The sequence below is a fragment of the Choloepus didactylus genome, chromosome X, assembly GCF_015220235.1.
Source record: "Choloepus didactylus isolate mChoDid1 chromosome X, mChoDid1.pri, whole genome shotgun sequence".
Classification (NCBI taxonomy): Eukaryota; Metazoa; Chordata; class Mammalia; order Pilosa; family Megalonychidae; genus Choloepus; species Choloepus didactylus.
The window spans coordinates 69343891-69365972 of NC_051334.1; the positions used below are offsets into that span (position 1 = coordinate 69343891).

The 22082-nt window shown below is 38.4% G+C and overlaps 1 pseudogene; it reads left to right on the plus strand.

The window, feature by feature from the left end:
- Nucleotides 1-16559: 16559 nt before the first annotated feature.
- Nucleotides 16560-17642, plus strand: LOC119523017 (annotated as a pseudogene).
- Nucleotides 17643-22082: the final 4440 nt, after the last annotated feature.

The following is a 22082-nucleotide window of genomic DNA, read 5'->3' on the forward strand; positions in this document are numbered from 1 at the left end:
ATAAAACATAATTAAGAATACACATTTGTCAACACTCTTAAAAAGTATAAGAGTATTCCTTCAGATTTTCCAAAGAAGTCTATATTTTCAGACTTAAATTTAACAGTTTTTTGTTAGTCTAAGTCCTGTTTTATCAATTAGGAAACTAAGAGCCATCTTACAAGTTAAGTAAAATGACCACATTTACATTCATCAGGTCAGAAAAGTGAGGTGAGTACCTTCATCTTCTGACTTCTAGTGTTTCAGAAAGAATGACATATCATAAACCTGAGTTATCCATTTGAAATAGAGTGAAAGAAATGGTAGCATGGAATTGGATGTGATACCAAGTATGTTTTCTCCTTCATAATGTCACCATTCTGCAATGTCTGTTTATTCCTCTCTGAAATATGGAATTAAAAATAATTTAATATATGGTTGTGTCTTATGATGACTATGATGATAATAAAGCCAAACATATTCAGTTGTCACTATATGGCTTAAAAAATGCATCTTCATCTAATATTATGGAACCTTTCTCCATCTCTCTCTCTCCTTTCTTTGTTTCTCTGTCAGTAGGGCTCTTTTAGTATCTCAAGTAGGGCAGGTTTCTTGTTAGCAAAATCTCTCAGCATTTGTTTGTCTGTGAAAAATTTAAGCTCTCCCTCAAATTTGAAGGAGAGCTTTTCTGGATAAAGAATTCTTGGTTGGCAATTTTTCTCTCTCAGAATTTTAAATATGTCATGCCACTGCCTTCTCTCCTTCATGGTGGCTGCAAAGTAGTCACTATATAGTCTTATGGGTTTTCCTTTGTATGTGGTGAATTGCTTTTCTCTTGCTGCTTTCAGAACTTGCTCCTTCTCTTCAGTATTTGTCAGTCTGATCAGAATATGTCTTGGAGTAGGTTTATTTGGATTTATTCTATTTAGAGTTTGCTGGGCATTTATGCTTTGTGTATTTATGATATGTAGAAAGTTTGGGAAATTTTCCCCAACAATTTCTTTGAATACTCTTTCTAGACCTTTACCCTTCTGTTCCTCTTCTGGGACACCAATGAGTCTTATATTTGGATGTTTTGTATTATTTATCATATCTCTGAGGTCCATTTCAATTTTTTCAATTTTTTCCCCATTCTTTCTTTTGTTCTTTCATTTTCCACTTTGTCATACCTCAGGTCACTGATTTATTGTTCAGCTTCCTCTAGTCTTGAACTATGAGTATCCAGAATCTTTTTAATTTGGTCAACAGTTTCTTTTATTTCTATAAGTTCATCTATTTTTTTATTTACTCTTGCAATTTCTTCTTTATGCTCTTCTAGGCTCTTCTTCATGTCTTTTATATCCTGTGTCATGCTCTTCTTCCTATCTTTATACCTGTGCCATGGTCCCTGTTCTAGTTTGCTAATGCTGCCAGAATGCAAAACACCAGAGATGGATTGGCTTTTATACAAGGGAGTTTATTTGGTTACACAGTTACAGTCTTAAGGCCATAAAGTATCCAAGGTAACACATCAGCAATCAGGTACCTTCACTGGAGGATTGCCAATGGTGTCCAGAAAACCTCTGTTAGCTGGGAAGGCATGTGGCTGGTGTCTGCTCCAAAGTTCTGATTTCAAAATGGCTTTCTCCCAGGACATTCCTCTCTAAGCTGCAGTTCCTCAAAAATGTCACTTTTAGTTGCACTTGGGGTATTTGTACTCTCTTCGCTTCTCTGGAGCAAGAGTCTGCTTTCAATGGCCATTTTCAAAGTGTCTCTCATCTGCAGCACCTGTGCTTTCTTCAAAGTGTCCCTCTTGGCTGTAGCTCCTCTTCAAGAGTTCACTCTCAGCTGCACTAAGTTCCCTCTGCCTGTCAGCTCATTTATATGGCTCCACTGATCAAGGCCCACCCTGAATGGGTGGGGTCATGATCCATGGAAATTATCTCATCAGAGTTATCACCTACAGTTTGGTGGGGTGCATTTCCATGGAATCACTCAAAGAATTACAATCTAATCAACACTGATAGTTCTGCCCACACAAGATTACATCAAAGATAATGGCATTTGGGGGGACATAATACATTCAAACTGGCACATTCCACCCCCTGGACCCCAAAATGACATTTTCTTTACATATACAAAATACATCCATCCCACAACAATATCACGGAAACTTAAATCATTTCAGTAACAATAGTTAAGTACAAGATTCCATCAAAATCAATTATAGGCATGGTCAGTCCTAAGGCATAATTTTCCTTTAGTTGTGGATCTGTGAACTTAGAACAAGTTATGTGCTTCCAATATACAAAGGAGGGACATTCATAGGATAAACATTCCCATTGCCATAAGGAGAAAGAGTAAGGAAAACAGGGTTAGCAGGATCAAAATAGTTCATAAAACCTGCAGGACAAACTCCATTAGATTTCAAAGTCTGACAGTCATTTACAGAATGATGTTGCATCCTTGGGGCTTGAGAGAGCAGGAGTCTAATAATTCCTAAGGGCCTTTGTAGCAGCCCTTTCCTCTGCAAATGCTTAGGTGAGTTCTCCAACATATCCACACATTGGGGAGACCACTTTCTTGGCCCCACCCTCCTCAAACATTGGGGCAGCTCCCAATTCCCTTCCATCTCTGGGGCACATGCTCAACCCCTTCAGAACAGTGTGGTGGCAGCCAGGCTCTCCCCAATTCCCTGGGAATGTGCACCACCCTCTTTGGGCCTTGGGGTGGCAGAACATTTCCTGAGCATTGAGGCAGAAGACCCACACTCAACCTCCAGGGCAAACTCACCCTTTCAATGTGTGTGGGCTGCTCTGCTCTCCCAGCCTGAGACCTCTTGACTCCAGACCTCAACCTCCATGGCTCTGTCTCTGAAGAAATTTTTCCTTCAATTTGTTCCTTGTCTGTCTCCTTCAGTCCAGACTGGCAGCATCTCTGTCTATAAAGATCCCACAAAAATTCTGTTGGCTTCGCATGAAGCACACAGGGGCCAAAGCCATCAGACAATAGGAATTTCCACAAATCCTTTCTGCTTAACTCCTTTCCCAATCTTGGCTTGTACTGAAATGGTGGCTGGGGTCCATGTTTGGCTACATCCTCATGTTGGGCTGTAGCTTCTGGGGTTTTACTCCCTGGAAGCGCAGAGTTTCTCAGGCCATCAATTTCAGTTTTCTTTGAAACTAAGAGTTCATTTCTCAGCTTACATTTTACTGTAAGCCGCAAGTAGAAGCCAGGCTACTTCTTCTATATTTTGCTTGGAGATCTCATCAGCTAAATATTCCAGGTTGTCACTTTCAAATTCTTTCTTCCATCTGACACCAAGACTCAATTTTGCCAAATTTTCTGCCACTTTAAAACAAGGATCGCCTTTCTTTCAGTTTGCAATGACACATTCATCATTTGTGTTCAGAGCCTTGTCAGAAGTATCTTTAGAGTCCATATTTCCACAAACAGTCTCTTCAAAGCAGTTTAGGCCTTTTCTATCAAGCTCCTCATAATTCTTCCAGAATATTCCCCTTATCCATTTAAAAAGCCATTCCAACATTTTTGGTATTTGCAAACTCAGCAGCAAAAGCACCCCACTTCTGGTACCAAAATCTGTTCCAGTTTGCTAATGCTTCTGGAGTGCAGAACACCGGAGATGGATTGGCTTTTATACAAGGGGGTTTATTCGGTTACACAGTTACTGTCATAAGGCCATAAAGCATCCAAGGTAACACATCAGCAATCGTGTACCTTCACTGGAGGATTGCCAATGGTGTCCAGAAAACCTCTGTTAGCTGGGAAGGCTCATGGCTGGTGTCTGCTCCAAAGTTCTGATTTCAAAATGGCTCTCTCCCAGGATGTTCCTCTCTAGGCTGCAGTTCCTCAAAAATGTCACTCTTAGTTGCACTTGGGGTATTTGTCCTCTCTTAGCTCCTCCAGAGCAAGAGTCTGCTTTCAATGGCTGTCTTCAAACTGTCTCTCATCTGCACCTCCTGTGCTTTCTTCAAAGTGTCCCTCTTGGCTGTAGCTCCTCTTCAAAAGTTCACTCTCAGCTGCACTATGTTCCCTCTGCCTGTCAGCTCATTTATATGGCTCCATTGATCAAGGCCCACCCTGAATGGGTGGGGCCATGCCTCCATGGAAATTATCTCATCAGAGTACAGTTGGGTGGGGCACATTTCCATGGAATCACTCAAAGAATTGCAATCTAATCAACACTGATAGTTCTGCCCACACAAGATTACATCAAAGATAATGGCATTTGGGGGGAAATAATACATTCAAACTGGCATGCTCTCATTGTTTGTCTTTAGTTCTTTGATTAATTGCTCCAAGTACTGCATCTCCTCTGATCTTTTGATTTGGGTGTTTGGGTTTGTGTTATCCATATCATCTGGTTTTTTCATATGCTTTAAAATTTTCTGTTGTTTTTGGCCTCTTTGCATTTGCTTAACTTGATAGGATTCTTTTAGGACATGTATGCTAATTCAAAGACTTCTCTCTAATTTGTCAGATCTACAGGTTGGTGGCATACACTTTCTCTAACTAGCCAGCAGGTGGCATCTGTGAGCCACATATTCCCCTCAAGCCAGTTCTCCCCAACTTTGTCTTTGCAGTGTGTAGGGGTCTGTTTCTTGTGGGATCCAATTGGTGTACCAATTTTGCATATATAGTTGGTGCTGTCCACCCTGAATGTGGGGTGTGCATGTGAGTGGTTAGAGAGTGAGGGCAGCTTTAACAATCAAACCTCCCAGGTGTTCCTGGAGATTTAAGGCTGTTCCAAGAGTCTAAACCTTCAGTTCTGTCTTGCCACAGATTGTCTCTGTCACTGACCCACAAGTCCTTGTTATTGGCATATGGTCCCTGGGATTTCTGAGTGGGTCCCTTTTCAAAGCCATGCCCTTCTAGGTTCTCTGCTGAGGGAAGGCTTTGCTACATCACAAGTGCATGCCAACCCTCAAGGGAAGTTCTGGGCCACAGGGCCATGTAGGGACATGTCAAGCCTGCTGAAAGTATGGCTGAATGGGGCATGTTAATTTCCCCCTTTCCACACCACTCTGCCTTCCTAGCTTTGGGACAATTAGCTGTGGGTGTACAAAAGGCTATCATCCATGCCAGATATTGAGGCATATTCACAGGTTGTAGAGATGCCATTCCTGCTATCTTCCCTGTGCAGTTCTTGCTGTCATATTTGCAGCCACTTTTGGGTTTTTAAAAAGAACTAGTCTGACTCCAAATGCCAACCCACAGTTTCTCCACACTGCAGTGTGGCTGCTGGATATTCAGCAGGCTTACTCACTCATTTCAGAACACAGACTCCCAGTTTAATCAAGTGCACAGTCCCTGTGGATTTAGCAGACCTTGTCCAGCTGGTGCATCACTGGAATTGGTGTTCTGGGTGTCTTTCTGGCTTTTATCTAGTATTTTTCATGGAGGTGATTTTTGCCCTGTCTCTCCTAACCACCATCTTCCGGAAGTCCTGAAAGTACTGCTTTTACAGTGATAACATTAAATGTTAATGGATTGCACTTCCCAATCAGAAGACATAGACTGGCAGAATGGATTCAAAAACAAAATACATCTATATGCTGTGTATAAGACACTCACTTTACATTCAAGGGCAAACATAGGTTGAAAGTGAAAGTCTGGAAAAAAGTATTTCATGCCAAAGCCTGGAAAAAGGTATTTCATGCCAAAATTTAACCAGAAAATAGTGTGTGTAGCAATACTCACATTAGACAAATTAGATATCAAAGGTAAAACAAATAAAAGAGCCAGAGGACACTATGTAGTAATAAAAGGGGCAATTCATCAAGAAGAAATAACAATCATAAATATTTATGCATCTAGCTAGAGTGCCCCCAAATGCATGAGACAAACACTGACAACAATGAAGTGAGAAGTAGACACCTCTACAATAATAGTTGGAGAATTTGATACACAATTCTCATCAGTGGGTAGAACATTTAGACAGAGGATCAATAAGGAAACAGAGATCATGAATAATATGATAAATTATCTAGACTTAACAGATATTTACAGATCATTGCACCCCACAGCAACAGGGTATATATTTTTCTCAAGTGGTCATGCATCATACTCCAGGATAGACCATATGTTGGTTCACAAAGCAGTTCTCAATAAATTTTAAAAGATCAAAATTGTACTAAATGGCTGAGTGACATCATCAACATGGAACATGTTGATGTAAACAGCTACTGAAAACTCTCCAGAGATTCAGTGAAGAAAAGGACAATTCTGGATTGTTTGAAACTCTGGAGGAGGATATAGACTGAAGTAAGACCCTGCAAATGCCAAATTGAAGAAAGAGAAGAAATATCAGGTAGGAATTTTCTGTCCCAGACCAGCCAGTCTTTTCCCCTCCCCCAACTCAGTCTGCATGTGGGAAAAGCACAGAAATAGACAGGATCCCTCCCACCAGAGACATAGGTTTTTAAATTTCACAGCAGTGAAAAATACCCTCACTGAAGACCCAGTGGAGAGGGGAGGACAATTCAAGGCCCAGATCAGTAAAGGACAAAGAGACTGAGAAAATGTGAACAGAGATGCATTTCCCACCCTGGGTCTGAAAGATCTTCCCCCACTCTTGAGGGAAGCAATGGCCAGCGGCCATCCTCCAAGGCAGAGCAGCATCTAAGGATGATTACATTAGTGAAGAGTGCCATCTGCTGGACAGTCCAGAAAGTGCAAGGACTCTTTCTTAGGAACACGGGAGCTTGTCTATACACCCTGTACAGAAACCCAGCCCTGTTTTGGCTAAGAAATAGGAAAGAGCCAACTGTTAAAGCAGGGACCCAAAACAAACCCAGGTCTTGCTAACTGATGGAAAACAGAGTACAATTAGAAGCCAGCATATTTTATTACCACACAGAGTGAACTTGTTGGAGTGCCCAGTGCTTACTTCCAATCCCTGTGGCAGGTGACAGTGGGCACCTGATTTTGGGGAGAACACTGTAGGGCAGAGCCAATCTGACAACTGGCTAGGGAGAGAAACAAAGAAAAGATAGAGATCAAAGTCAACAAATAAGAAAACCTTATGCAAAAGAGAAAAAAATCCTCAAGAATAAACCAATCAAGAAAACCACATGCCAAGAGAGCTGAAAATCACAACCCACATCAGTAAACAGGAAGATATGGCCCAGTCAAAGGAAGAAACTAACATTTCACCTGAGAATCAGCAATTGAAACAACTAATTATAGATGTTTAAACAAATCATTTAAATTGAATCAATGAGGTGAGAAAGAATGTGACAAAAGAGATAAAGGATATAAAGAAGACACTGGGTGACCATAAGGAAGAGTTCATAAGCTTGAAAAAAAAAAGGCAGAACTTATGGGAACGAAAGTCACAGTAGAAGAGATGAAAAACACAATAGTGACATACAACAGCAGATGTAGAGAGGCAGTAGAAAGGATAAGTGAGATGGAGAACAGGACATCTGAAATCCTGTACACAAAGAAACAGATAGGGAAAAGAATGGAAAAATATGAGCAGGGTCTCAGTGAACTGAAGGACAACATGAGGCACACAGATATACATGATATAGGTATCTCAGAAGGAGAAGAGAAGGGAAAAGTGCCAGAAGAAATAATAGAGGAAATAATCAATGAAAATTTCCCAACTCTTATGAAAGGCATAAAATTACAGATCCAAGAAGCACAGCATACTCCAAGCAGAATTGATCCAAATAGGCCTACTCAAAGACATTTGCTAATCAGAGTTTCAAATGTCAAAGACAAAGAGAGAATTCTGAAAGCAGCAAGAATAAAGCAATCCATCACATACAAGGGAAGCTCAATAAGACTAAGTGTGGATATCTCAGCAATTACCATGGAGGCAAGAAAGCAGTGGCATGATATATTCAAGATACTGAAAGAGAAAAACTGCCAACCAAGAATCCTCTATCCAGCAAAGCTGTCCTTCAAAAATGAAGGAGAGTTTAAAATATTTACAGATAAGCAGACATTGAGAGAGTTTGTGAACAGGAGACCTCTACAGGAAATAGCAAAAGGAGTGCTACAGACAGTAGGAGAAGATAGGAGAGAGGGATTTGGAGATGAGAGTAGAAATGAAGACATCAGAAGATAGAAAGAGGGTAGGGAACGGACATTTAATGTTGAAGGAGTATAGAATGTTCTAGAGGACTGATGTGTAGATCTAGAAATGGATAGCACAGTACAGTGTGATGGTAGCACAATACTGTAAGTACACTGAAAAAAAAGATGACTGTGCATATGGTTGAAAGAGGAAGGTTAGGGGTCTGTATGACACCAGAAGAAAAGATAGAAGATAAAGACTGGGACCATATAACTTAGTGAAACTTAGAGTGGTCAATGTGTGTGATTAAATGTACAAATATAAGAATGCTTTTACATGAGGGAGCAGCAAGAAAGAATGAAGTTATGAGGTATGCAATGAAATGAACGCATTCTGAGGCCAGTAGGTTGAGTGAAATAAACCAGAAATGGAAAAAAAAATACATTATAATGCCTCACCAATATAGACAAATAACAATGTGTAAACTCTTGAGTATTGAATCTGGGAGCATGGGCTATAAGGGGAAGGCTAACATAAAGGTTCCCAGATTGTAAACTCTTACAGCAGTCACATTTATTCATGAGTTGTAACAGTTATTTCTAAATTTTGAGATTCTGAGCTGTTTGTGTGTGACATGTTTGGTCCCTGGAGCTTTGGGTGTCTGTGTGGTACCTGGGACTCAGAGCTAGAGTTCAGCAGCTGTGAGTGTCAGCATTGTCCCATGAATCATCTGCTAAAGAGGCTCAAAATGAGATAAGACTTTGATTGGAGATATAAATAAAATGGACTTGTTTGAGATTGGGTTAGATCCTATTAAAGGGTACAGGGTGTTACTAGCCATGTGTTCCAGTTTGCTAACACTGCCATTAAGCAAAACACCAGAAATGGATTGGCTTTCACAAAGGCAGTTCACCTGGCCACAAAGTTACAGTTCTAAGGCCACCAAATGTCCAATGTAAGGCATCAACAATAGACTACTTTCACTGGAGAAAGGCCATGGGCTTCTGGAAAATCTTTGCAAGCTTTGAGGGAATGAAGCTGGTGTCTGCCCACAAACGTGTTCCTCAAAATGGTGTTCTCAAAAATGTTGCTCTTGGGACATTTTGTCCTCTCTTAGCTGGAGCGCCTCTTCAAAATGTCACTCTCAGTCACTCTCCAAAATGTCACTCACAGTTGCTCTGAATTCCTTCTGTTTGTCAGCAATTTTATATGGCTCCAGTGATTTAATTCAGACCCACCCTGAGTGGCTGGGGTAATACCTCCATGGAAATTATCCAATCAAAGTCTTGCCCACAGTTTATTGAGTCACATCTCCATGGAAAAACTCAATCAATAGGTTCCAACCTAATCAACACTAATACAGTGTGCCTCCACAAGATTGCATCAAAGATAATGGCATTTTGGGGGCCATAATACATCCAAATCAACACACCATGCTTTAAAACTTTAAAGACCAAAGGAAGAGATGGTTATATGGTTCAAAATCTATATTTTCTGTAGCACACTATGTAATTTAACTTGTATGGTCAGTTTACTCACATGCCATAATTACATGGAACCTTGACTAGGGAGTGAGGCCTTGTTGTTTGTACAGGTTAGCATGAATCCCCAATACAACCCAGAGTAATTTGGGCAGAGAATAAAAAGTATTTACAATGCCCCCTTGAGGGAATGTGGAAAAATGTAGAAATATTAAACTTCCCCAGCTGGGGAATTCCTGATATTCTCACAAGCTTTGGGGACCACCAGATTAGTTGGCCAAGCCTTTGATCTTGGGGCTTGCCCTTACAAAGCTTGATACTGCAAAGAAGAGGCTAATCTTACTCATAATTTTGCCTAGGAGTCACCCCCAGAGGGCCTCTTTTGTTGCTCAGATTTGGCGACTCTCTCTAAGCCAATCCAGCAGGTAAACTCACCACCATTCCTCCTACAAGGGACATGACTCCCAGAGGTATAAATCTCCTTGGTAATGTGGAATATGACTCCCAGGGATGAGACTGGACCCTGTGTCATGTGATTGAGAAAGACTTTTGGACCAAAATATAGAGGAGAATTGAAACAAAATAAAGTTTCAATGGCTGAGAGATTTCAAATGGAGTCAAGAGGTCATTTTGGAAGTAACTCTTATGCATTATATAGCTATCCCTTTTTAGTTTTTAGTTTATTAGAATAGTTGGAAGGAAATATCTGAAATTGTTGAATCACAATCCAGTATCCTTCATTCTTGAAGGCAATCATATAACTATATAGCTTATATGATGTGACTGTGTGATCACAAAAACCTTATGGCTCACACTCCCTTTACCCAGTTTATGGACAAATGAGTAGAAAAAATGGGGACAAAAAGTAAACATATAATAAAGAGGATGGGGGCATGGGATATTTTAAGTGTTCTTTTTACCTTTACATTTATTCTTATTTTTATTTTTTGGAGTAACAAACATGTTGACTGTAGTGATGAATGCACAACCAAATGATGATACTGTGAACAATTGCTTTACACTTTAGATGATTGTATGGTATGTGAATATACTTCTATTAAAAAAAGCAAATGGGGGAGAGGAGGGGTATGGGATGCTTTGACTGTTCTGTTTTATTTTTATTTTTATTTTTGTTTTCATTTTTATTTTTTACTGTGATGAAAATGCTCAAAAATTGTGGTGTTCAATGCACAATAATATGATGAAATTGTGAACAATTATTGTACACTGTGAATGATTGTATGGTATGTGAATATATTTCAATAAATTGCACAAAATTATACTAAATACTTTCTCAGGTCATAATGTAATGAAGTTGAAATCAATAACAGGTGGAAGCTGGAAAATTTACAAATATATGGAGGTTAAACAATACAATCCTAAACAATTCTTGGTTAATGAAGAAATTAAAAGAGAACTAAAAAATATCTCAAGGAAAATGAAAATGAGTAGACAACCTATTAAAACTTATGAGATACAGCAAAGGCAGAGCTGAGAGGGAAATTTATTACCCTAAATGCCTATATTAAAAAAGAAGAAATAGCAAAAATCAAGGACTTAACTGCTCACCTGGAGGAACTAGAGAAAACAAAAGCAAACCAAACCAAAAGCAATCAGAAGGAAAGAAATAACAGATAGAGCAGAAATAAATGACATTGAGTACAATGAAAAGAATAAAGAGAATCAACAAAACCAGAAGTTTATTCTTTGAGAAAATCAATGGAAACTTAGGTAGGCTGACAAAGTAAAAAAAGAGAGAATGCCAATTATTCCAGTTTGCTAATGCTGTCATTATGCCAAATACCAGAAATGGATTAGCTTTTATAAAGGGGGTCTATTTGGTTACAAATTTACAGTCTGATGGCCATGAAAATGTCCAAATTAAGGCTTCAACACAAATATACCTTCACCAAAGGAAGGCCAATGGCATCTGGAAAACCTCTGTTAGCTTGGAAGTCACATGGCCGGTGTCTACTGATCCCAGGTTGTGTTCCAGCTCCTCTTTCAGCTCCAGTGCATTCTTTGAACTGTTGCTCTTGGGGCATTTTGTCTTCTCTTAGCTTCTCTAAAACAAACTCTTGGCTAGCATTTCCAAAATGTCAGCCAAAGTCTGCTTTCAGTGGCCATCTCCAAACTGTCTCTCTTTGCTGCAGCACTGATCTCCTTATGTCTGAGCTCTTATAGGGCTCCAGTGATTTAATTACAACCCACACTGAATGGATGGGGCCACAAATCCATAGAAATAAACTAATCAGAGTTATCATCTACAGTTGGGTAGGTCACATCTCCATGGAAACAACATATTCCAAAGGTTCCAACCTAATCAGCTCTATTTGGTCTGCCCCAACAAGATTGCATTGAAGAACATGGTGTTTTGAGGGACATGATACATCCAAACAGGCACACCAATAAATAAAATCAGAAATGAATCTGCAGCAATAAAGGAGATACTGAGTGGATACTATGAGTAACAATATGCTAACAAACTAGGCAACTTCCTAGAAAAGGATGGACAACCAATATTGACTCACAAAGTATAGAAGACCTCAACAAACCAATCATAAGTAAAGAGATTGAGAAAGTCATCAAAAACCTCACAAAAAAGAAAAGTCCAGGACCAGTTGGCTAAAATGTGAATTCTACCAAGCATTCAACAGAAGAATTAGTACCATTCCTCCTCAAACCCTTCAAAAAAGTTGAAGAGGAGGTGTGCTGGTTTGGATGTATTATGTCCCTGAAAACACCATGCCCTTTGATGCAGTCTTATGGGGGCAGACATATTAGTGTTGATTGGCTTGGAATCCTCTGATTGAGTGTTTCCATGGAGATGTGAATCAATCAACTGTGGGTGAAACATTTAAGTAAATTATTCCATTCAGGGTGGGTTTTGATTTAATCACTGGAATCCTATAAAAAGCTCTCAAACAGAAGGACTTCAGAGTGGCTGCAACTGAGAGACACATTTTGAAGATGGCCATTGAAAGCTGACACTGACATTTTGGAGAATGCCATTTTGAAATGCAACCTGGGAGCAAACAGATGCCAGCCACATGCCTTCCCATCTACCAGAGGTTTTCTGGATGCCGACAGCCTTTCTCCAGTGAAGTTACTGTATTGTTGATGCCTTGCCTTGGACACTTTATGGCCTTAAAACTGTAACTTTGTAACCAAATAAGCCCCCTTTATAAAAGCCATCCATTTCTTGTGTTTTGCAAAATGGAAGCATTAGCAAACCAGAACAGGAGGGAAAACTTCCTAACTCATTCCATGAAGCCAACATCACCCTAATACCAAAGCTAGACAAAGACTCTACAGGAAAATAAATTTACAGATCAATCCCATTAAAGAATATAGATGCAAAAACCCTCAAAAAATTCATGTAGGTTAAATACAGCAGAACAATGAAATAATTATACACTATAACCAAGTGGGTTTTATTCCAGGTATGCAAGGCTTGTTCAAAAGAAGAAAATCAATTAATGTAATGCACCATCAATAAATCAAAAAGGAAAAATGACACAATCATCTCAATTGATGCAGAAAACATATTTAACAAAATTCAACATCCTTTCTTGATGAAAGACTTCAAAGGACAGGAATAGAAGAAAACTGCCTTAACATGATAAAGGCAATATATGAAAAGCCAACAGCCAACATCATACTCAATGGGCAAAGACACATAACTTTTCCTCTTAGATCAGGAACAAAATGTGTGTCCACTGTCACCCTTGATATTCAGCATTGTGCTGGAATTTTCAGCTATATCAATTAGGCAAGAAAAAGATAAAAGGTAACCAAATTGGAAATGAAAATTTAAACTTTCACTGTTTGCAAAATACAAGATCCTACATAGAGAAAATCCCAAAAAATCTACAGCAAAGCTACTTGTGCTAATAAAGGAGTAAAGCAAAGTGGCAGAATCCAAGATCAAATGCAAAATTCATTAGTGTTTCTGTACTGTAGTAATAAGCAATCTGGGAAGAAAATCAATATACATTCCATTTATAATAGCAACCAAAGGAATTAAATATGTGGGAGTAAATTTAGCCAAGGGCATACAAGACCTATACAACAAAAACTACAAAACATTGCTAAAACAAACCAGGAAGACCTAAGTAAAAGGACATTTATATCTTGTTAATGGATTGGAAAACTTAATATAGTTAAGATGTCAGTTATACCTAAAATGATTTATACATTCAATGCAATACCAATTAAAATCTCAACAACCTACTTTGCAACCATAGAATAACCAATAATCAAATTTATTTGGAAGAGGAGTGAGGTCATCAACATGGTAATGTAAACAGCTACTGAAAACTTCTCTCCAGAGATTTAATGAAGTAAAACATGATTATGAATTGTTTGAAACTCTGAAGGATGATACACAATGGAGAAGGACCCTGCAAACACCGTATTGAAGGAAGAAGAAATATCAGAAATGGAAATGATTTAGGTGGTAAATCATAACTACGTGACTATACTGGGAACCACTGATTGTTTACTTAGGAGGAATATATAGTGTGTGAATAAAACTGTTTAAAAAATAAACAGAGGGATACAGTGCTGGAGAAAATGTGGAGAGAGAGATGTACCTAATCACTGTTGGTGGGGAAGTAGAATGGTGCAGCCCATCTAGAGGGCAGTGTGATGGCTCCACAGCAAGGTAAGTATGGGGTTGCCATATGGTCCTGCAACCCTGTTATTGGGTATAAACTTGAAAGAACTGAGAACATGGAAACAAATAGGTATTTGCACAGTGGTGTTTATGGTGGCAGTATTAATGATTCACAATGGATGGAGGTGGCCTATGGGTACATCGACTGATATCTCAGTAAAATTGAATTTAAAAAATTTATTTGGAAGAACAGGGTGCCCTAAAAAGCTAAAAATATCATGAGAAAGGAAAATGAAGCAGGAGATCTCACACTACCTGAGTTTCAAGCATTTTACAATGCTACAGTCCTCAAAAAAGCATGGTACAGGTGTATAGATAGATATGCTGACCAATGTAATCAAATTTAGTGTTCAGAAATAGACCCTCTCATGTATCAACAATGGAATTTCAATTAAGGCAGCCAAGTCCACTCAACAGGAACATAGCAGCCTCTTCAACAAATTGTACCTGGGGAAATGGATATCCATATCTGAAGAATGAAAGAGGACTGCTATTTCACACTTTAAACAAAAATTAACTCAAAATGAATCAAAGAATTAAACATTAGCACTACAACCATAAAACATTTATAAGAAAATATAGGGAAATATTTTAAAGATCTTGTGATAGGAGATGGCTTCCTAGAACTTACACCCAAAGCACATGCAATGAAAGAAGTCAATAAACAGGATCTCCTCAAAATTGAATACTTTTGCATGTCAAAGGACTCTGTCAGGAAAGTAAAGTGGCAGCCACTCAATGGGAGACAATATCTGGAAACCACATTTCAGATAAGGGTTTAATATCTACAATATGTAAAGAGATCCCACAACTTGGCAACAAAAAGACAAAGAATCCCCAAAAATGGGGGTGTGTGTGCAAAATACATGGATAGACACTTTTCCAAAAAGGAAATACAAACAGCTCAAAAGCACATGAAAATTTTCTATACTTCACTAGCTCTTAGGGAAATGCAAATTAATACCACAATGAGATATCATATCACACTTACTAGAGTGGCCATTAATGAAAAACCAGAAAACTGCAAGTGCTGAAGAGGATGTAGAGAAATAGGTACACTTTTTCACTGTTGGTGGGAATGCAGAATGGTGCAACAGCTCTGGAAGGCAGTTTGATGGTTCCTCAGGAGGTTAAGTATAGAATTGCCATATGATCCAGCTATCCCATTCCTAGGTATGTACTCAGAATAACTGAAAGCAAGGACATGAGTAGACATTTGCACATGGATATTTATAGCAGCATTATTCATGATTGCCAACAGATGGAAACAGTCCAAATGTTCATCAACAGGCAAGTGGATAAACAAACTGTGGTATACACACATGGAATATTATGCAGCTATAAGGTGGAATAAAGTCTTGACACATGCAACAACATGGATGAACCTTAAGCACATTACATTGAGCAAAATAAGCCAGAAACAAAGGGACAAATTCTGTATGGTCTCATTAATATGAAATAATTATTATGAGTAAACTCTGAGAGTTAAAGTTGCTAACACAGGTTATTAAGAGATAGACTGTAGAAATTTGGCATTTGATGCTGAAGGAGTCAGTGTTTAAGATTGATTGTAAAGATTCAGAAATGTACAGCACAATACTGTGTGATGATAGCACAATATTGTAATAAATTGAACAAAGCTGAGTATGAGCATGGTTGAAATAGGGAAGCTGGGGACATGTGTTACATCAGTAGGAAAGATAGAGGATTAAAACTGGGATTGTATAACTTGGTGATACCTATAGTGGACAATAATGCTGATTAAGTGTACAAATATAAGAATGATTGTAAATATGGTAGAACCAGTAAATGCCACAATTGCAAGGTGTTAAAAATGGGATGGTAAAATATAATTAATACAAACTGGGAACTATAGTTAATAATAACATGTAATGATCTTTCATTAATTGTAGCAAAGGCAATATACAGAATCTAAATGACAATAAGAGGTTGACATAAGGAAGGGGCATGGATTTTTGTTGTTGTTTCTCCTATTTTTTCCTCTTTTTCTCTTCTTTCTTTGTGGAAGAAATAGATAGTGGTGGTGAATGTGTAACTATGTGATTATATAAGAAGTCATTGATTTTACACTTAAGATGGATTGAATGGTGTGTGAATAAAACTTCTTAAAAAGTAAACAGGCTACATTTGGTCCTGGTTCTGCCAAGAGGTGGCAGCTGCTGCATCAGAGGTGATGTGGGGGCTACATGGGGCCACAGGGCTGGTGCCAGTTTGCAGGGTGGCAGCACTGCTCCTGAGCAGCTGGCCAGCTCAGTGTCCCCACCTCCTCCTATCCGTAATCAGTGAGGAGGCCCACTGTGTAAACCGAAGATGGTGTGATAAATGAAGAAGAAAACAGAGAAGGAGCCAAGATTTGGTTACAAATGTCTTAATAATGAGAAAATGTGGCAGGAAAAAATATATTAAGACAAATGACCATGGAAACAATTGAATCGCACCAGGATGGAAATGTAACAAAGTCTGTGGCAGAGAGCAAACTGCTCATATGCAGACTCAGATTGATCAAAATTCAATCAAAATTCAATCCCTACTTTGGCTCAGATTTCTGTAGCTGTATCAGGCACTGGGAGAGGCTCCCCAGCTGTAACTCTAGTGTAGCTATCTTTGGGCCAAAGTGTACATGACCAGGAGTAATTCAGACACCACAGCCATTGATTATTTGGTTTCTACAAATACAAACTGTTCAAGTAGCAACTATTGCAGAGACAGATGAGTCTGCACAATCAGAAAGTGTAATTGTTCCTCATAAATTGTAGAGAAATACTTTCACAAAGACCCTCTTATAGAAAAACACTGAGTAAACTTTTTTCTGATGTGCCTAGTGTTCCCAAGATTGAAGAAGAAAAATCTGAGGAAGAAGAAATGCCCCCAAACATTGCTACCATGGCAATCCTGAGTAGCATATATCAGAGTAGCACAGGGCAATATATTGCTATAGCCTAAGGTGGAAAAATCCAGATTTCTAACTCAGGAACTGATGGTGTTCAGGGACTATAGGCACTAACAATGACAAATTCAGGTGCTCCTCCACCAGGTGCTACAAACTGTATAGTATGTAATACAATCAGCTGATGGCACACAGCAGTTCTTTGTCCCAGGCAGCCAGGTTGTTGTTCAACATGAGGAAATTGAACTTGCCCCAAGTCACATGGCTGCTGCCAAGGGTGACATGCCAACCTACCAGATCTGAGCTCCTATGATGATTTTGCTACAAGCAGTAGTGATGGCTGCCTCACAGGGGAGTTTGCACAGTCCCCAGCAACTTGCAGAGGAAGCAACATGCAAATGAGAGCTGAGGCTAATGAAAAACAGGGAAGTTACTAAAGAATGAAAATGTTGAAAGAAACAGTATGTAAAATGTCTGGAGAGTCAAGTTGTAGTGCTGGAATTTCAGAAAAATAACCTTATAGAGAAACTTGAAACCTTAAAAGACATTTCATTTCCCAAAACAGATTAGCAGAAATAATTAACTGTCAACTGATTAAAACATGTGTAGTGCTTTTGAAGGCAATACAATATATAGCCAACAAGAATTAATGGTTTTTTCCTTTGTGTAACCCATCTTATTCTCTAATCTCTAAAATTCCTAAAATGCTTCCCTGTACTTTGTTGACTCTTAGATGTAACTTCAATTTTTTTAAAAGAGGCAAATTGTAAAAAATGTATGTAGCAAATTCATAAAATGCAATATGTGTAAGACTTGCTCCAATGTCACATATTTGCAGTTCCCAGTCTCTATGTCATGAATAGTGTCCCATGCAATAAAACATTTTGCAGGTCTTTAAAAGAAATCACATTAGGAAAAGGTGATCAAAGATAATGCATACATCAGTACAATGAAAGTAAACCATAAAAAATAACTCAGGAAATAATTGAAAGTATATCTAATGACATGCCTATATGAAAATAATAGCCTAAAAATGAATTTATGGCATTTTCAGATTTTTATGTTAGTTTCTTTGTAAAAAAAATATTGTATTGCTGTCTTTGAATGCCATAGATGAAGAGAGATTTTAATAGAAACATGTTGGTTGCACTTTGAAAAAAATAAACAAAAAGATAAAAGGGCTGGAGAAGATGTGAAATGAGATATATAGCTATTCACTGTTGGTAGACATGTAGAATGGTAGAGTCCCTCAGGAGGACAATATAGAGTTGCCATATGATCCTCCAACCCTGTTATTAGTTATATACTTGAAAGAATTGAAAACAGGGATACAAATAAACATTTGTGGCATTATTCACAATTTCCAATGGATGGAGTTGGCCTAAAGGTATATCAACTGAACAACAGAAGGGTGAACTGTGCTGTATACATATGATGGAATATAGAGAGGCTGAAGAAAGGAATGAAGTCATGAGGCATGCAACAAGGCAAAATAACCTGGAAGACATTATGTTGAGTGAAATAAGCCAGAAACAAAAGGACAAATATTTTATGGTCTCAATAATATAAACTAACTATAATCAGAATCAGCAAACTCCAAGAATTGAAATCTAAAGCATAGGTTTTCTGGGGATAGAAAGTGGGCAGAGATTGGAGAATTGATTATTAAGGAGTACAAAATATTCAGTAACTCAATGTAAAGGTTCCTAGACTGTAAGCTGTTATAGCAGTCACATTTATTCCTGAGTTTTAACTGTTTTATTTAATTTCTTAAATTCTGTACTCTTCATGTATTGTTTGGTAGTTCCCTGGAACTTTTGGTATCTGTGTGAGATCTGAGACTCAGAGATAGAATTCTGCAGTTCTGAAAGTCAGCATTACTCCAAACAGCAACTGTTAAAGAGGCTGGATAAAAGGTCAGACTTGAACTCGAGATATGAGCAAAGCAGAATTGGTTAGCACTAAGGTAAATCAGAATACACATTAAAGGATGATATTGTCTGTGTTTTGAAACTTCAGCTTCTGCATGAGACCAAAGGAAGAGATATTTATTTTGTCCAAAATTTAAATTTTCTGTAGCACACTCTAATTTGTCTGGTCAGTTTATTTAAACAACATAATTACATGAACATAGAATAGGGAATGAGATCTTCTTATCCTGTACAGTTTAATGTAATATGCTGATACTTTCTAGAGTATTTTGGGCAGTAAACAAGAAAGTATTTTCAAAGTCCCCTTGAGGTACTGAGGAAAAATGTGGAACTATTAAACTTCCCTATCTGGAGAATTCCTGATATTCTCTCAAGCATTATGGACTCCCAATTTAATAAGATAAGCACTTGATACTGAGATTTGTCCTCATGAAATTTATTTCTGCATTGGCAAAGCTAACTCTACTTATAATTATGCCTAAGTGTCACCCACTTTGATGGTTAGGTTTATGTGTCAACTTGGCAAGGTGATGATGTCCAAGTGTCTGGTCAGGAAAGCACTGGCCTAGATTTTACTGCAAGAAATTTGTGGCTGGTTAATTGCTTAGAAGGCAGAGTTATTAAATCATCAGTAAATTGACTGCACTTGTGACTTATTACATCAATGAAGGATGTGTCTTCTGCAATGAGAGAATTCAATCAGCTGTATTTAATCCAGTCAGTTGAAGACTTTTAAGGGAGAAGAGAGAGGACCTTCACTTCTCCTTCAGCTAGCCAGTGAAGCACTTCCTGAGGAGTTCATCAAAAACCTCCATCAGAGTTGTCAGTTTGCTGCCTGCTCTATGGAATTTGAACTTGTGCATCCCCACAGTTGCATGAGACACTTTAATAAATCTTATATTTACAGATATCTCTTGTTGATTCTGTTTCCCTAGATAACCCTAACAAATAGAGCTTAGTACAGGGAGTGGTTCTTCAGAGACAGAATCTTAAAATGGGTTTTTTTTTAATTAAATTCAGTTTTATTGAAATACATTCACACCCCATACAATCATCCATGATATACAATCCACTGTCCACAGTATGATAACATAGTTATACGTTCATCACCACAATCTATCTCTGAACATTTTCCTTACATCAGAAAGAACCAGAACAAGAATAAAAAATAAAAGTGAAAAAAAACACCCAAATCATCCCCCCATCCCACCCCATTGTCCTTTAGTTTTTATCCCCATTCCTCCACTCATCCATACACTAGATAAAGGGAGTGTGATCCACAAGGTCTTCACAATCACACTGTCACCCCTTGTAATCTACATTATTATATAATTGTCTTCAGGAGTCCAGACTGCTGGGTTGGAGTTTGGTAGTTTCAGGTATTTACTTCTAGCTATTCCAATACATTAAAGCCTAAGAGGTGTTATCTATATAGCGCATAAGAATGTCCACCAGAGTGACCTCTCGACTCCATTTGGAATCTCTCAGCCACTGAAACTATTTTGTCTCATTTTGCATCCCCCTATTGGTCAAGAAGATACTCTCAGTCCCACGATGCTGGGTCCATATTCATCCCCGGGAGTCATACTCTGCGTTGCCAGGGAGATTTACATCCCTGGGAATCAGGTCCCACATAGGGGGGAGGGCAGCGAGTTCACCTGTCGAGATGGCTCAGTTAGAGAGAGAGAGGGGCACATCTGAGCAACAAAGAGGTACTCAGGGGGAGACTCTTAGGCACCATTACATACAAGTTTAGACTCTCCTTTGTGGTAATGAGCTTCATAAGGGAAAGTCCCATGCTCGAGGGCTCAGCACATCAAACCGCCAGTCCCAATGTTTGTGACAACATACGCTAGGGGATCAGCATCTCAAAGTTTAGAGATAGGCCTTACAATTCAGGGATAGAGTTAACTGCTGTAAGAGCTTACAATCTAGGGACTATTACAATTATTGTGTCCACGTTAGGCTATGTTCTAAGATTCAGTTCTGAGTTTACACATTGTAGTTAGTCCATATTGGTGAGGCATCATCCCTCTCACCATGTTTTCTCCAACACTTTTACTCCTATATATATATTTTCCTACAATTTTATAGAGTTATATTCACATACCATACATTTATCCACAGTGTACAATCAGTTGTTCATGGTATCATCATAAACTTGTACATTTATCACCACAATCAGCATTTGAACATACTGATTACTACAAGAAAAATTCTTTTTTTTTATAGCAATAAGAAAAAATGATAAAAAGAAAAATAACATGTCATACAATACAATATACTACTAAGGACAGCAAATAACACCACTACCAAGAATCCCATATTACTCCCCTATATTCCCCTCTCATATACATTTAGCATTGGCATATTGCCTTTGTTACATTTAATAGAGGTATATTACAATGTTACTGTTGACCATAGACTCCAGTTTGCTTTGATTATGTTTTTTTCCTGAATACCATCCCTTTTTCAAATTTCTACATGGTTGACATTCATTTGCTTTCCCACATGCAAAAACATTTTTATATTTGTATATTTAGTAACAGTCATTGGCCACTCCAGTTTTTGCCACGTTATACAGTCCCAGTCTTTATCATCTATCTTTACCTCTGCTGTCATACATTCTCCTATCCCACCTCTTTCAGCTTAACTCACAGACATCTTTGTTCAGTGTACTTACAATACCGTGCTACCATCACACAGTATTATGCTATCTATTTCTGGATCTATGCAATCAATCCTAAACATTCTGTAGTCCTTCAGCATCAAATGGCTGATCTCTGCCCTCTTTCTATCTCCTGGTCGCCTGTGTTGTCAGCTTTTAACTCCCAAAGTTTGTTCATTAATGTCTGTTCATATTAGTGAGACCATACAGAATCTGTCCTTTTGTTTCTGGCTAACTTCACTCAACATAATGTCCTCAAGGTTCATCCACATTATTACATGATCCATGTCTTTGTTCTGTCTTACAGCTGCGTAATATTCCACCACGTGTATATACCACAGATTGTTTATCCACTCATCCTTTGATGGACATTTGGGCTGTTTCCATCTCTTGGCAATTGTGAATAATGCT